We start from the raw sequence: 15043 nt of genomic DNA on the forward strand, positions 1-15043 counted from the left end.
GGAAGGAAGGAAGGAAAGAAGGAAGGAAGGAAAGGAGGAAGAGAGGGAGGGAGGGAAGGGGAGGGGAGAAGAGGGAGAAAGAGTTGAAGAGGGCATGCTGCTATAGATTTTAAAAACATGAAAAGTATGACAAGTAAGCATTCTATATGCCAATACATTTAATATCTTAGATTAAATGTATAAATTCCTTGAAAAACACAATTTAACTAACAAAAACAAATAGAAATTTTTGAAAAGCTTTATCTACTAAAGAAATTGAATTAGTTAATACAACCCTTCCAATATATATAAAAAAAAACTTTATGCTCAGCAGATTGCAATTAATACTCGCATATCCTATCAAACATTCAGCAGTAAATAACACAGCTCCTTCAGAAAATAGAAAATGTAAGTACACTCTCCCAATTTGGTTTAGGAAATCATGATCCTATTGCCAAACTGGACAAATAATTGCAAGAAAATAAAATTACGGACACCAACCTTCATGAATATAAATAGGAAAATCTTTAAAATATCAGCAAACTGAACCCATAAACATAAAATCAGTGTCATCATAATAGGATGGTTTATCCCACAAGTGTGTGATGTTGGTTTAACATTCTAAAATTAATCATTATTTACCTTATTAACAGAACTAAGAAGAAAAACTATATAACTATAGATTATGCCAACAGAAGCAGGGGAAAAAAACACAGAAAAAAAACCAACATCCATTCAGATTAAATATAGTCCATATAAAGAATAGTAAGAAACTTTCCCAACCTTCCAATGGCTTCTATAAAAAAACCTACAACTGATAACATTATTAAGGTGAAATAATGAATGCTATCCCAATAAGACCATGAAAAGGACAAGGATGTCTGAGTTTGTAAACTCTATTCAACATTGTACAGAAATTCTAGAGAAGGAAAAGTAAATAAAAGATGAAAAGGAAGAAGTAGAACTTTCTGGGGAAGTCATCTGGCCACTGTTTTCTTTGTGGAAAGTTTGGTTTGTTTGTTTGTTTGTTTGTGTGCTTTTTGCTGTTGCTGATGTTGTTGTTATATGTGATCATGAGGATTAAATCCAGGGTCTCAAAACATGGTAGGCCAGTATTCTACCACTGAGCTACATTCCCAAGCTTTTAAAAACTTTTTGAGACAAGATCTCACTAAGTTGCCCATGTTGGCCTCCAGCTTGCTATCCTCCTGCCTCAGCCTCCAGTGTAGCTGAGATTTCAGGTTTGTGCCCCCCAACTTGTGGGAAGATTTTCGATCTAAATTCAGTTTTTTTAGTGGATAGTGGGATATCAATGGCTATCTATTTTTTTTTCTTGAATGAATTTTGGTACTTAAGAGTCTTTTAATGAATTTGTCAGGGGTCTAAGTCAGGGGTCAGCAAACTTTTTCTGTAAAAGGTCACAGAGTAAATACTCCAGGCATTTCCAACAATTTGATCCTCCACAAGTACTCAACTCTGTACTTAGTAGTACAAAATCATCAGCAGATAAAATAAAAATAAATATATTCGAGTTCCAATAAAAAGAGAATAGGTAAGTAAGTGCTCTTACCACTTTATTCACAAATAGGTGGCAAGCCAGATTTGGCCTACAGTTCATACTTTACAGACCACTGATATAAATTTTCATATTTATTGACATAAAATCATTTATAATATTGCTTTGTTGAGTTTTCTAATTATTAGTTATCCTTTTCTAATTTTTTCAAATTATTTAGATTTAATCATTGTAAGCAAACTAAATGGAAAGTTTACAATAGCATTATACATCAGTGCCTTCCTTCTCTAACTTACTAATATTATTTTTATTGACAAATAATAATTGTATATATTTATGGGGTACAAAGTGATGTTTTGATATCTGTATATAATGTGACAAGCTAATCAACATGTCCATATCCTCACATACCTATTTTTTTATGGTCAAACATTTTAAATTTTTGCTCCCTTCTTTTGAAGTATATAATACACTATTATTGACTATATTCACCCTGCTGTGCAAAGATTTCAAGACCCATTCCTCCTATCTATCTGAAACTTTGTACCCTTTGATCAAAACTATCCATTCCCTTCCTCCTCACCTGTTATAGTTTGGATATGAAGTGTCCCCCCCAAGAGCTCATGGGTTGGAAACAAATCCAATGTAGCAATGTTCAGAGGTAAAATGATTAGACTACAGGGCTATAACTTCATCAGTGGATCAACCCATTTTATGAATAAATAATTTGAATGAATAATTGGGTGATAACTGCAGGCAGCTGGTGTGTGACTGGAGGAAGTGGGTAACTGGGTACATGCCCTTGGAAATTCTATTTCATCCCTGCTCCTCACACTCTTCCCACTCTCACCCCACCTAGCTGCCATGAACTGAACAGCTTTCCTCTGCCACATCTTTCTGCTGTGATGTTCTGCCATCACCTCTGGCCTAGAGCAATGTAGTAAGCTGATCATGGACCGAACCTCTGAAACCATGAACCCAAAATAAACTTTTCTTGCTTTAAGTTATTCATGTCAAGTATTTTGATCACAGAGAAAAAAAACTAACACACCAACTCCCGGAATATGGTTAAACATTGTTTTTCTCTCCATTTCCGTGAGTTCAACTTCATTAGATTATACATCTAAGTGAAATCGAGGAAAATTTATCTTTCTGGGTCTGGCTTGTTTCAGCTCACATAATGTCTCCAGATTCACCAATGCTATCACAAGTGCTAGGATTTATCCCCCTTTTAATCCTGAGCAGTATTTCACTGTATATATATGCCACATTTTCTATATCCATCCATCTGCTAATGGAACTTAGGTTGTTCTATATCATGGTTATTGTGAATAATACTGCAATGAACATGGGAGCACAGGTGTCCCTTTGATATAGTGATTTCAGCAGTTTGGTTATATATAACCTATAAGTGGAATTACTGGATTGAATTGTAGTATCGTTTTTAGTTTTGTGAGGAAATTCCATACTGTTTTCTGGGCCTAGCATATGTAAGGCCTTGGGGTCAATCCCCAGCAACACACACACACACACACACACACACACACACACACACACACAGGTAGATGCATACAGTTCTCTATACCAGCGATAGTAATTTACATCCCCACTAACAACATAAGAATTCCCTTTTCTCTGCAACCACTCCAACATTTGTTATCTTTCATCTTATTGTTAAAAATTATTCTAACCATGTATAGTGATATTTTGTGGTTTGTATGTGATATGTCCCCCCAAATCACCTGTGCAAGAATATTCTGAGGTGTGATAATTGGATTATGAGAGCTGTAATACAATTAGTCCAACCTAGTTTAAATGGACTAACTGGGTGGTGGCTGTGGACTAAAGGGGCATAATCAGAGTGGAGGAATCCCTGGGGGCATGATCTGGAAGGGTTCACCTTTCCTTGGCCCTCTGCTTCTTGGCTACTATAAGAAGAGCAACACTGTAATCCCAGTGGTTTGGGAGGCTGAGACAGGAGGATTGAGAGTTCAAAGCCAGCCTCAGCAAAAAACAGGCACTAAGCAACTCAGTGAGACCCTGTCTCTAAATAAAATACAAAATAGGGCTGGGGATTTGGTTTAGTAGTCGAGTGCCTCTGAGTACTATCCCCAGTACCAAAAAAAAGAAGAGCAGCACTCCTCTGCCACACCATTCTGCCATGATGTTCTACCTCATCTTGGGCCTAGAGCAATAGAGTTGGCCAATCATGGACTGAATCTCTGAAACTGTGAGCCAAATAAACTTTCCTCTCTTAAGTTGTTCTGGTAAGTACTTTTGATCACAGCAATGAAAAGCTAACAGAGATCATTTTGGTTTTAATTGGCATTTCCTTAAAGATATAGTAATGCTGGGCATTTTTCATAGCTCTTCTGGCCATTTGTATCTTTTGAGAATTATTTTTTCAGATTCTTCATCCATTTTTCAATTGAGTAATTTGTTTTCTTGTTATTATTTGAGTTCCTTATATATTTGAATGTCAGCCCTTTATCAGATGTATCATTTGCAAGTATTTTTTCTCCTTTTTTATGTTGGAAAAAAAAAGTATACTTACACAGCTGGACTCCGTTTAGATGATCCCAATTTTGTTGGCAATATCCAAAGCACCATAATCAGGAGCCAGTATGCCTTTTTCTCTTCATCAGGCCTGATCAGGGTGTTAACCTTGGCCACATCAATGTCATAGAGCTTCTTTATAGTTTGTCTGATCTGGTGTTGATGTTGGCCTTGACATCCACAATAAACACAAGTGTGTTGTTGTCTTCTATCTTCTTCATGGTTGACTCAGTGATCAGAGGGAATTTGATGATGACATAGTGGTCAAGCTTGTTTGTCCTGGGGGCGCTCTTCCCAGGATATTTGGGCTATAAAAGAGCAACCAAAAGATCTTTATTGCAGCAGTGCAACAGAGGAGAAAAGAAAGAAGGAAAGAAGGAGAGAGAGAGAAAAAAGAGAAGAGGAGAGATGAAGAGGGAGAGAGCAAGAGCAAGAGACAGAGAGAGCACAAGAAAGACAAAGAGAGCAAGAGAGAGAGAGAGCAAGAGAGAGGGGGGCCTGGCAGGAGGGAGTTTTTATAGCCCAAATCTAATGGGGCCTCTGGGTCAGCAAGATGCCTTGTTGGCCCAAGGGGGGGTTAAGTGTTCAGCCTTGAGCGGGGTTGAATGTTCAGACAACAAACAAACAGGTGATAAAGGACCAGATAGAGGGGGGTTTGAGTGTGTGGACTATCTTGCAGCCAACATCTGTTCAGCCTGCCCTGCAGACAACACATTTCAGCCTGCTCTGTACCCAACAGGCTGCCTCTGTAGCCTCAATGTCTTGGGTCCCCAGAAGGTAGATGATGTGCAGATCATCTTTTTATGACTGTGGACACGCTTCTTGGCCTTCAAAGCTTTTGCTTTGGCTTCAGCTTTGGGAAGGGCAGGAGCTTCCTTCTTAGCTTTCGGTGTCATCTTGGTGAAAAGGCTCTCCTTCTAAGGTTGTCTTTTCACTTCGAAGTTTCTTAGGCTGCACGAAGGTTTTGCACGAAGTTCGATGTAATTCCATCAGTCTGTTCGATTTCATTATCTGTGCTTTCAAGGTCATATACAAAATATCATTGCCAAACCAATATCATGGAGCTTTCCTGTTTTTCTCTATTAGTTTGATAATTTGGAGTCTTACAACTTTAATTGAGTTGATTTTTATTATAGCCTATGTTATGGTTTGCATGTGAGGTGTCCCCAAAAGTTCATGTGTGAGACAATGCAAGAAGGTTCAGAGGAGAAATGATTGGTCTATAAGAGTCTTAATCCAATCAGTGAATCAATCCCCTCATAGGGATTAACTGAGTGACAACTGAAGTGGTAGGGTGTGACTGGAGGAGGTGGGAATTGGGGCATGGCTTTAGGGTATATATTTGTACATGGCAAGTGGGAACTGACTCCCTGCTTCCTGACCACCATGTAAGCTGCTTCCCTCCGCCACACTCTTCTACCATAACATTCAACCTCATCTCGAGCCCTGAGGAATGAAGCCAGCCTTCTACCTACTAAGACCTCTGAAACCATGAGCCCTATATAAATTTTTCCTCCTCTCCAATCGAGTCTTTAAGTCACAGCAGTGAAAAAGCTGACTAAAAACAGCATAATACTAAGATTTAATCTTATTCTTCTCCAAGTGGATTTCTAGTTTTCCCAATACAATTTATGGAAGACTCTGTCTTTCACTCATTGTGTGTCCTATTTAGCACTTTTGTCAAAAATTGACTGACCATAAATGCATGGGTTTATCTTGGAATTTTTCTATCCTATCCCATTTTTTTATGTTTCTGTTTTTATACTAATACCATGCTGGTTTTGGTTTATTTTTTATTCTGTTTTTGGTTTTAATCCAGTTCTGAGGAATGAGCCCAGGACCTTCTGCATGCTGGCAAGCACTCTAATACAGAGCTATACCAACGATCTTTTATTATTTTTTATTGTGAGATAGAGTCCAATTTGCCCAGGCTGACCTCAAACTTGTGATCCTCCTGCCTCAGCCTCCTGAGTAGCTGAGTTTATAGGCAGGCACCACCCTCCGGTACCACATTATTTTGATTCCAACCATTTTACGTTTTGAAATCAGGGAATATGAGACCTCCAGGTTTGTTTATGGTAATTGTTCTTTGCTTGTTTTATTTTGTTATTTTGGGGGTTTTATCATTTTGGATTTGGGGAATTCCATATACGAATCCTAATGATTTTTTCCATTTCCATGAAAAATGACACTGAAATTTCAACAAGGATTGGATGAATCTGTAGACCAATTCTGGAAGTGTAAACACTTTTACAATATTAATTCTCCCAATCCATAAAAATAAAATTATCTTTTCACTTTTCACTTTTTTTTGTATTTTCTTTTATCAATGTTTTATAGTTTTCAGGATACAAGTCTTTTACCTCCTTGATTAAATTTACACCTAAGTATTTAATTTTTTAGTTGCTATTGTAAATGGATTTGTTTTCTTGATTTCATTTTCAGGTAGTTCATTATGAGTACATAAAAACGTTGCTGATTTTGTATCCTGTAACTTACTGACTTTATCAATTCTAACAGATTTCTTGATAGTGTCTTAAAGGTTTTTATATATAAGATCATGTCTTCTGGGGGCTGGGGATGTGGCTCAAGCAGTAGCGCGCTCACCTGGCATGCATGCGGCTCAGGGTTCCATCCTCAGCACCACATACAACCAAAGATGTTGTGTCCGCCGACAACTAAAAAAATAAATAAATAAATATTAAAAAAAAAAAAGATCATGTCTTCTGTAAATGAGACTACTTCAATTCTTTTTATTATTTTTGTTTGTTCTACTTAGTTGTACATGACAGCAGTATGCACTTCAATTCATCATACACAAATGGAGCGCAACATTTCACTTCTCTGTTGTACACGATGTAGAGATGCACCATTCATGCAATCATATGTGTACCTAGGGTAATGATGTCCATCTCATTCCATCATCTTTTCTACCCTCATGACCCCTCCTCGTCCTCCCCTTTGCCCAATCCAAAGTTCCTCCATTCTTCCCATACCAGTCCCCATCATAGATCAGCATCCACTAATCAGAGAAAACATTTGGCCTTTAATTTTTGTGGACTAGCTTACTTCTCTTAGCATGATATTCTCCAACTCCATCCATTTACCTGCAAATGCCATAATTTTATTCTTTTTTAACGCTGAGTAGTAATATTCCATTGTGTATATATGTACCACAGTGTCTGTTCATCTATTGATGGGCATCTAGGTTGGTTCCACAGTTTAGCTATTCTGAATTCAGCTGCTATAACCATTGATATGGCTGTATCATTATAGTAGGCTGATTTTATCATGACAAGGCGTTGAATTTTGTCAAATGCTTTTTCTGCATCTATTGAGATAATGATCATATTATGACCATGTTTATTGATTTGCATGTGTCTGACCATTCAGAGATAAATCCCACTTGATCATGCTGAATGATTTTTTAATTCAGTTTATTAATATTATATTGAAGATTTTGTATCATCAGGGATATTGGCCAATGATTTTCTTTTTCTTGTAGTATTATCTGGCTTTGGTATCAGGGTAATGCTAACCTTGTAAAATAAGTATGGAAGTATTGCCTCTACTTCAATTTTTTTAGGAGTCTGATAATTGGTATTAGTCCTTGAAATGTTTAATAAAATTCAACAGTGAAGTCATCCACTCCTGGCCATTTATTTGATTGGAGATTTTTTTAGTACTAATTCAATCTCCTTACTGGTTATTGGTCTGTTCTATTTTCTATTTCTTCATGATCTATTATTAATAGGTTGTATGTGTCTAGGAATTTATTTCTTCTAAGTTATCCAAATAATTGTTAGGCACATAATTGTTCACAGTAGTTCACAGGAATTTTCATTCTCCTCTTCCCTCTTCCCTTCCCCTCCCTCTCCCTCCTTTTCCTCCTTTTTTGAGAGTCATGCTAAGTTGCCCAGGCTGGGCTGGAACTTGTGGTCCTCTTGCCTTGGTCCTCCAAACAGTGCCACCACATCCAGATTCACAGTAGTTTTTTATGATCTTTTTTATTTTAGTAATATCAATTATAATGTCTCCTCTTACAAGATTACATACAAAATAAAACTGTAAGGCTTATTAGAAGAAAACACAGATAAAACTCAAATACCTATTTAAAGTATGGATAAACAAGAGTGAGAAATATGCATACAATATACTACAACCCAACCAAAAAGAAAAAAAATTGCTACTGATACATGCAAAAACAGAATCTGGGGGCTGGAGATATAGCTCAGTTTATGCTTGCCTTGCATGCACAAGGCCCTGGGTTCAATCCCCAGCACCATAAAAGGAGAAAAAAAAAACAAAAAACAGAATCTGTAAATATTGTTGTGTGAAAGAAATCAAATGGACACAAAACGTACATATTATGTGATTCAATTTACATGACATTCTAAACTAAGAAAACTATGATGAAAATATTAGAACAATACAGGGCCAGGAAAAATTAGTGGAAAGGAATATGTGAAAATTGGAGGGGGTGAAAATCTTGATGGTAACAGAGTGGTAATAGGTATGATGCATTTGACAAAATTCACTGAATTGTGTAACTAAAAGTTGTACTCTTCATGATTTATAAATTTTTCCTCAACATTACACAACATATAAAAACATCACATACTTCAGTATGTATATATTTATATTTTGTCAGTTAAAAATAACTTTAATTTACAGGTTAAAAAAAATCTGAAATGTTAATCTATCCCCTTAGGATATCACTGTGTAGCATGTGATCTTCTCTGCTGCTAAAAGTGTAAATGGGTTTTAACACCACTCAAACCACATCAATTTTCCCATAGGCTTAGGTATACATTAACTACTGCAGCAGTTATACCCTTTCCATTACAGATGTCCAGACTGAATAGAAATTTTAATTTCCATCTTCTCTCTTTCCCTTGGTCTTTTCATATTGTTCTGCCTATACAAAACAGAATGTTAAAGAAAAAGCAGAGTGGCAATCTGCATATAGGCTGAATTGATAAAAGACAACTACTTGATTATACTACTGTTTCTTGAGTGTGTTCTCTCCCTGACAAGGTGGAAAACACCTGTTTTTATTACTGTTGTTATTGATCATGTTACTTTTATAAACTTACATAATTTTACTGATAATGAAATTACAGAAACTGAATGTTATTAAATTATTTATATTTTAATTTTTTTTAAGAGAGAGTGAGAGGGGGGTGGAGAGAGAGAGAGAATATTTTTAATATTTATTTTTTAGTTTTCAGCGGACACAACATCTTTGTTTGTATGTGGTGCTGAGGATCGAACCGGGCCGCACGCATGCCAGTCGAGTGCACTACCGCTTGAGCCACATCCCCAGCCCTATTTATATTTTAATTTTTAAAAATATATTTTACCCCAACAAGAAAAAAAATAGAACTTTAAACAAACACTGAACACTACTTAATAGGCATGCTTTACATAGTGCTATGATTTATCAGTTATAAAACTACTTCCTGTGCTTTCTTTTGTGTGAACAAATGTACACAGCAATTATGTTAAGTATACTGGGAACCTGGGTCAATCTCAGAAATATACATAGATTTCCTAACTCTGCTGAGAGGAATTAGAGCAATGGCATATAAGTAACAATAAATACCAATTGTAATCAGGTCTTGATTTCTCTGTTAAAGAACCCCTTAAGAAATGATGGATTCTAGGGTAAGAAAAGTACAAGTTTTTGTTGTTGCTGTTATTTTTTATTCTACATATTTGTAATATGTTTTGATTACAGACACAGAGAAGTGACTACTATAATCAGGGAAATTAACATATCCATCATCTCATATAATAACCTATCCACTTTTTTTCCCATCTCTTATTCTTCTTTTCCTCTTTCCCTCTCACCCTCTCCCTTTCTTGGGAAGAATACCTAAAATCTACTTTCTAGGTAAATTTCCAGTATACAATATGATATCATTAACTACTGTCTTCATATTATGTATCAAAAACTATATTTATTCATCCTATATAACTGCAAACTTGTACCCCTTGACCTACATTTTCTCATTTCCTCCACCCCCATCCCTGGTAACCACCTTTCTGATCTTTGTATGTAATTTTTTTAGATTGATTTATAAGATTTCATATACAAGAGAAATCATGCAATAGTTTTCTTTTTGCATGTCTTATTTCACCTAGCATAATGTCCTTTGGATTCACCAATGTTGAAAAGTATAAGATAAACATGGAATATCTTATATGCCTGAATAGTATAGAATTAATCAAAAAATAATATGAACATATCAAAAGAATAAGAGAATCACCATAAAGAGACTCCCATTGGCTATTCAACAGTGGCCCATATCCTCCAAAAGCAATGTCTCTGCCTCATCAGGGGGCTGCGTGTTCCTGTGACAGGAACCACACCCTCTCCTCAGAGGTCTGAATTTCTGAACTTGTGGTTGGGGAGGGGAACATTTCCTTTAAGTTTTTAAGTTACTTCCTTTATTGCTACTTCTGTATAACATAGTCTTTTTATCATTTTTTAGTAATTGATCATCTCTACTAGAAAATAATTCTTTAAATTTTTCCTGTTTAAAAAAAAAAAGTTATTATGCCTGATATCCCAGTTGCTGGTGAGGCTTAGCCAAAAGGATCACAAGTTCAAGGGTAATCTAGGCAATTCAGGGAGAGCCTCTCTCAAAATAAAAAATAAAAAGGGCAGGGGATGTAGCTCATGGTAAAACACCCCTGGGTTTAATCACCAATATTGACCATGGGAGGAGTAAACAAAAGACAAATTCAAACTGAGAGACATTATACAAAATAGGTGGACCTTCAAATTTTCAAGGTCAAGTAAGATAACCAACTAATTGCATTAGGTGCTTCTGGTTTGGCTCCAATGGTTGGGGAATGGAAAGTACTTATAGAGTATTTATTGGGACAGATGATGAAATTCTGAATATGGACTACAAATTTGATAATATTATGTCAAGGTTATAGTGCTTGATTTTGATAATTACATTGCATTAATGCAAGAGAATGGCATTGCTCTTAGGAAACACACCCTGATATATTTATTGGAATGAAGCATTTATTCTTAAATTGTTCAAAATGAACCAATGGGGAGGGTAGATTAGTGGGGAAGAGAAAATAAGTAAATGGGGCAACAGGTAAACTACTGAAGAATCAAGGTAGAGCATATACCAGCGTTCTTTGTACTATCTTCCATTTTTTAATAAATGTTAACTTATAGTAAACTGAAAGTTACCAAAACAAAAAAAACTAGTCTTTGAAATATGTTAAATGGGATTATTTTAAAAGGAATCAGTGAAAAATGTTAAATTGAAATCTGGTTCAAGATGACACACTGAATACATGCATAGCAAGATTGAGAAACCACCAAATAAATTCCAAAAGATCCCTGAGCAGATCAGAAACTGTAAGCACGAAGGATTTTTTTAAATATTTTTTTTTTAGTTGTTGATAGACCTTTATTTTATTTATTTATATGTGGTGCTGAGAATCAAACCCAGTAACTTACACATGGTAGGCAAGCGCTCTACCACTGAACCATAACTTCAGCCCAGGAAGGATATTGTTAACAGTGAAACCAGGTCAAAAATCTGTTAACACAAGGTTCACACAGAAGAACTGTGTCAAGAGGTTAAAGAAGTCATTCCCAGAAAGGCTCCCAGATTAGACTCAACAACTTTTGCCCTTGATGAGAACCTCTCTTCTGAAGTTCAAACACAGAAAGCACCCAGAACATGCACTGAGACCCTACATGCAGTAAGTAATCTAGTTTATTTGCAACTGATTAGGAAGAGAAGCCCACCTCAGTTTCCACCCCCAGAGAATTTCTGTAGTTATTATTTGAGTAGTTATTCTACCTACTAAATGCATTTCTGACCTATTCTCCACTTTCAACATGTACACTTCTCACCCACCAACTCAATGCTACTCTAGGCAATGACCAAGAGGCACACTTTCTGAAGTCAAACTTGAATTCACCAACAAATGAATTTCAATTCTAGAATGAAAGTTTTGGTTTTTAGGATTTTGAGGGGTTTTTTGTTTGTTTTTGTTTTTTCTGTACTGGGGACTTAACCTAGAGGACCTTTTTACATCCCCAGTCCTTTATTTCTTATTTTGAAACAGAGGCTGCTTAGTTCCTAAGTTGCTGAGGCCGGCCTTTGAACTTATGATCCTCTTGTCTTTGCCTCCAGAGTCACTGGGATTACTGCATGCATCACTGAACCCAGGTGGGGATTTTTGGTTTTTTAAATTTTTTTTAGTTGCAGATGGACATGATACCTTTGTTTATTTCTTTTTAGGTGATGCTAAGGATTGAACACAGTGCCTTGCACGTGCTAGGCAAGCGCTCTACCACTGAGCTACAATCCCAGCCCAGTTAAAGGTTCTTTAAAACAGGAACTTTTGTCTTAGTTCTCTACCCTGAAAACTTATAATAAGGCTAGGGCTAATAGGATGTAGCTCAGTGGTAACACACTTGCCTAGCATGCATGAGGCCCTGGGTTCCATCTCAGCACCTCAAGCACACACAGACACACAGACACACAGACACACACACACACACACACACACACATAATAGTTTTGGCACATAGTAATTGCTCAGTGAATGTTTATTGAATGGATTTATAAAAGCAATTCAATAGAAAAACCTTAAATGCCCAACATTTATAGATTAAATAACAATTGATAAAACTAAATATTATGCAGCTATTAAAAAATTTATTTGAACATGTTGGGCCCTGGATTTGATCCCCAACACCAGAAAAAACATGAAGTCTATCTGGAAAATTAATGATATGGAGAAGTACTCATTTTTTTAAGAAAGGAAACAACTACTTCCAAGAAGAAAACATGCAACCTTTTGTTGTGTTTATGTATGATTTTTGTTGTTCTGTTTACTGATTTCAAATTACTCTTATTATAAGAAGGAAAATCATCTTTTAACTTTTTTCCCTGAGGAAACATCCAATATCCAACCCAGAACTAAATAGATCAATTAATAAACAATTGTGATATGGGGGGGGGGGTATTGTCCTGGAGACTGAATCCAGGGGGAGCTGATTAGCAGTTTTTAGTTTTTATTTTGAAATACAGTTTCACAGAGTTGCCAAGGCTAATGTCAAACTCAATCCTCCTTTCTCAGCCTCTCTAGTCATTGGAATTATAGGCACACCAACATGCCTGGCACTAACAAATGTAGAATAATATACAATCAGTATGGTGGTTCAAGGATTAAGAGCGGGATTCTGGAGATTATGTGCCTAAATTTGAATACTTAATAGCTACGGCACCCAGAGCAGGTTATATACTTAGCTATTTTACTCATCTGAAAAATCACATGATACTTCCTCATAAGGATGGTGTGAATTAAGTGAACTACTTACTACTTTTTTAACAGCACTTACACAGTTGATGCTGAGCCCAAAGAACAACCTTTGAGACAGTGCTAGGAAGCAGCCCCAGGAACAGGTGGCATCAAGATCCAAATGGAGTCACAATAGCCCAGGAACACTGCACTGCTATCCAGGACTCTAAATATATGGCCACATGGCATACTACCTCAGGCTTCACAGGGCCTTAATTTGCTAGTAGCTTCATGCAATATCAGATTTTCTATTTCTGACTTAAAATTCAAATACTTAGGGCTGGGGATGTGGCTCAAGCGGTAGCGCTCGCCTGGCATGCCTGCGGCCCGGGTTGGATCCTCAGCACCACATACAAACAAAGATGTTGTAACGTCCGACGAAAACTAAAAAATAAATATTAAAAAATTATCTCTCTCTCTCTAAAAAAAAATTCAAATACTTAATACTTAATAATCAAACTTAATTTTCATCAAGGGATTCAAATTTTCTAATTACCTGTGAAATCGTGGGCCACCTGGGCTCTGAAGGACTTTCCCAAGCATTACCCTGTGTGACACTCAGGGGGAAAATAGAGAAAGGCATTAACAGATGTGAGTTACTGTGAACTCCCCTACCAAAAGTCTGTTTCAGATTTATCAGAAAAAAAATTTAGCCACTGTGCTGATCAAATTATTTTCTCAGTAAAATAAAAGTTGGGTTCCTTCTAAGACATTAAAAAATTTTTAAAAATTTAAAAAGGCACTTACAAAAGTGCCCAGCCCCTCAGAGATGTGCACATTTTTGGTGATATTAATATTATCATTAGATTCAAAACACTGTAACAGTTCTAATAAGGCGGCCCCTATTTGCATGGGAGACACAAACAAGTCAAGTAATGTCAAGCAGAATAAAACAAGATAAATGAAGCCAAGCACAAGCCAACAAACCAGCGTTCTGAGGAAGGAAGAGTTCATTGTGGGAGTGAATCCAGGAAGTTACAGTAGCAGAAATATCTGAACTAAGTTCTAAGAACAAGCAGGGCTTCGACAAATAGCTAATAAAACATAAGGAAACCGCAAAGGATCTTACCAAAGACACAAAGACTAGAACTGTGTTGCTTGTTCCCCAGGGCACCAGAAATGCAGAGAAATGAAAAGAACAGGGCATGCATAAGAAACCTCTGGTGAACACCGATGGTTGCAGAGTATGCTTATCAAGCAAATGCCACCAGATGAGAGATAAAAAAATAACGGTAACAACAACAACAAAACAGCCCAAGGTACTACACCGTAAAAAGGACGTAAAGAAAAAAGTGTTGTTAATAGAACCAAGACACCAACGACCCCATCGTTCTATAGCGGCCACCCGTACGCAGGTATACTCAAACCCACAGACGGCGGAACAGCGGCTCCCACCGGCTGCGAAGAATCTGGGGAGACGCTGAACGAGAATATTTGGCAAAAGAACTGCAATTCCCAGAAAGGCCGCAGCGCGGGCCGCTTTGCGTAGTTTCTGCTTCCGCCGTGCGCCCTCACGTACCCTCTTCAAGCGGACCTATCAGAAGTCGACCTGGGGCGTGACCCCCGCGTGACTTGGGCGCGCGAGCAAAGCGTGCCCGGAGGCGGAACTCTGAGACCCCCATTGGTAGAAAGGCGAAGTGA

The 15043-nt window shown here is 37.1% G+C and overlaps 1 pseudogene across 1 annotated transcript; it reads right to left on the minus strand.

Annotated features, from left to right (window-relative positions):
• Positions 1 to 3213: 3213 nt before the first annotated feature.
• LOC113175136 (large ribosomal subunit protein uL23-like) lies at positions 3214 to 14833 on the minus strand (annotated as a pseudogene). Its single transcript, XR_013343650.1, has 4 exons — positions 14472 to 14833; positions 6659 to 6729; positions 4789 to 5067; positions 3214 to 4359 (listed from the first exon to the last, which is right to left on the minus strand). The product of XR_013343650.1 is annotated as a large ribosomal subunit protein uL23-like (transcript).
• Positions 14834 to 15043: the final 210 nt, after the last annotated feature.

This window comes from Urocitellus parryii, chromosome 5, assembly GCF_045843805.1.
Source record: "Urocitellus parryii isolate mUroPar1 chromosome 5, mUroPar1.hap1, whole genome shotgun sequence".
Classification (NCBI taxonomy): Eukaryota; Metazoa; Chordata; class Mammalia; order Rodentia; family Sciuridae; genus Urocitellus; species Urocitellus parryii.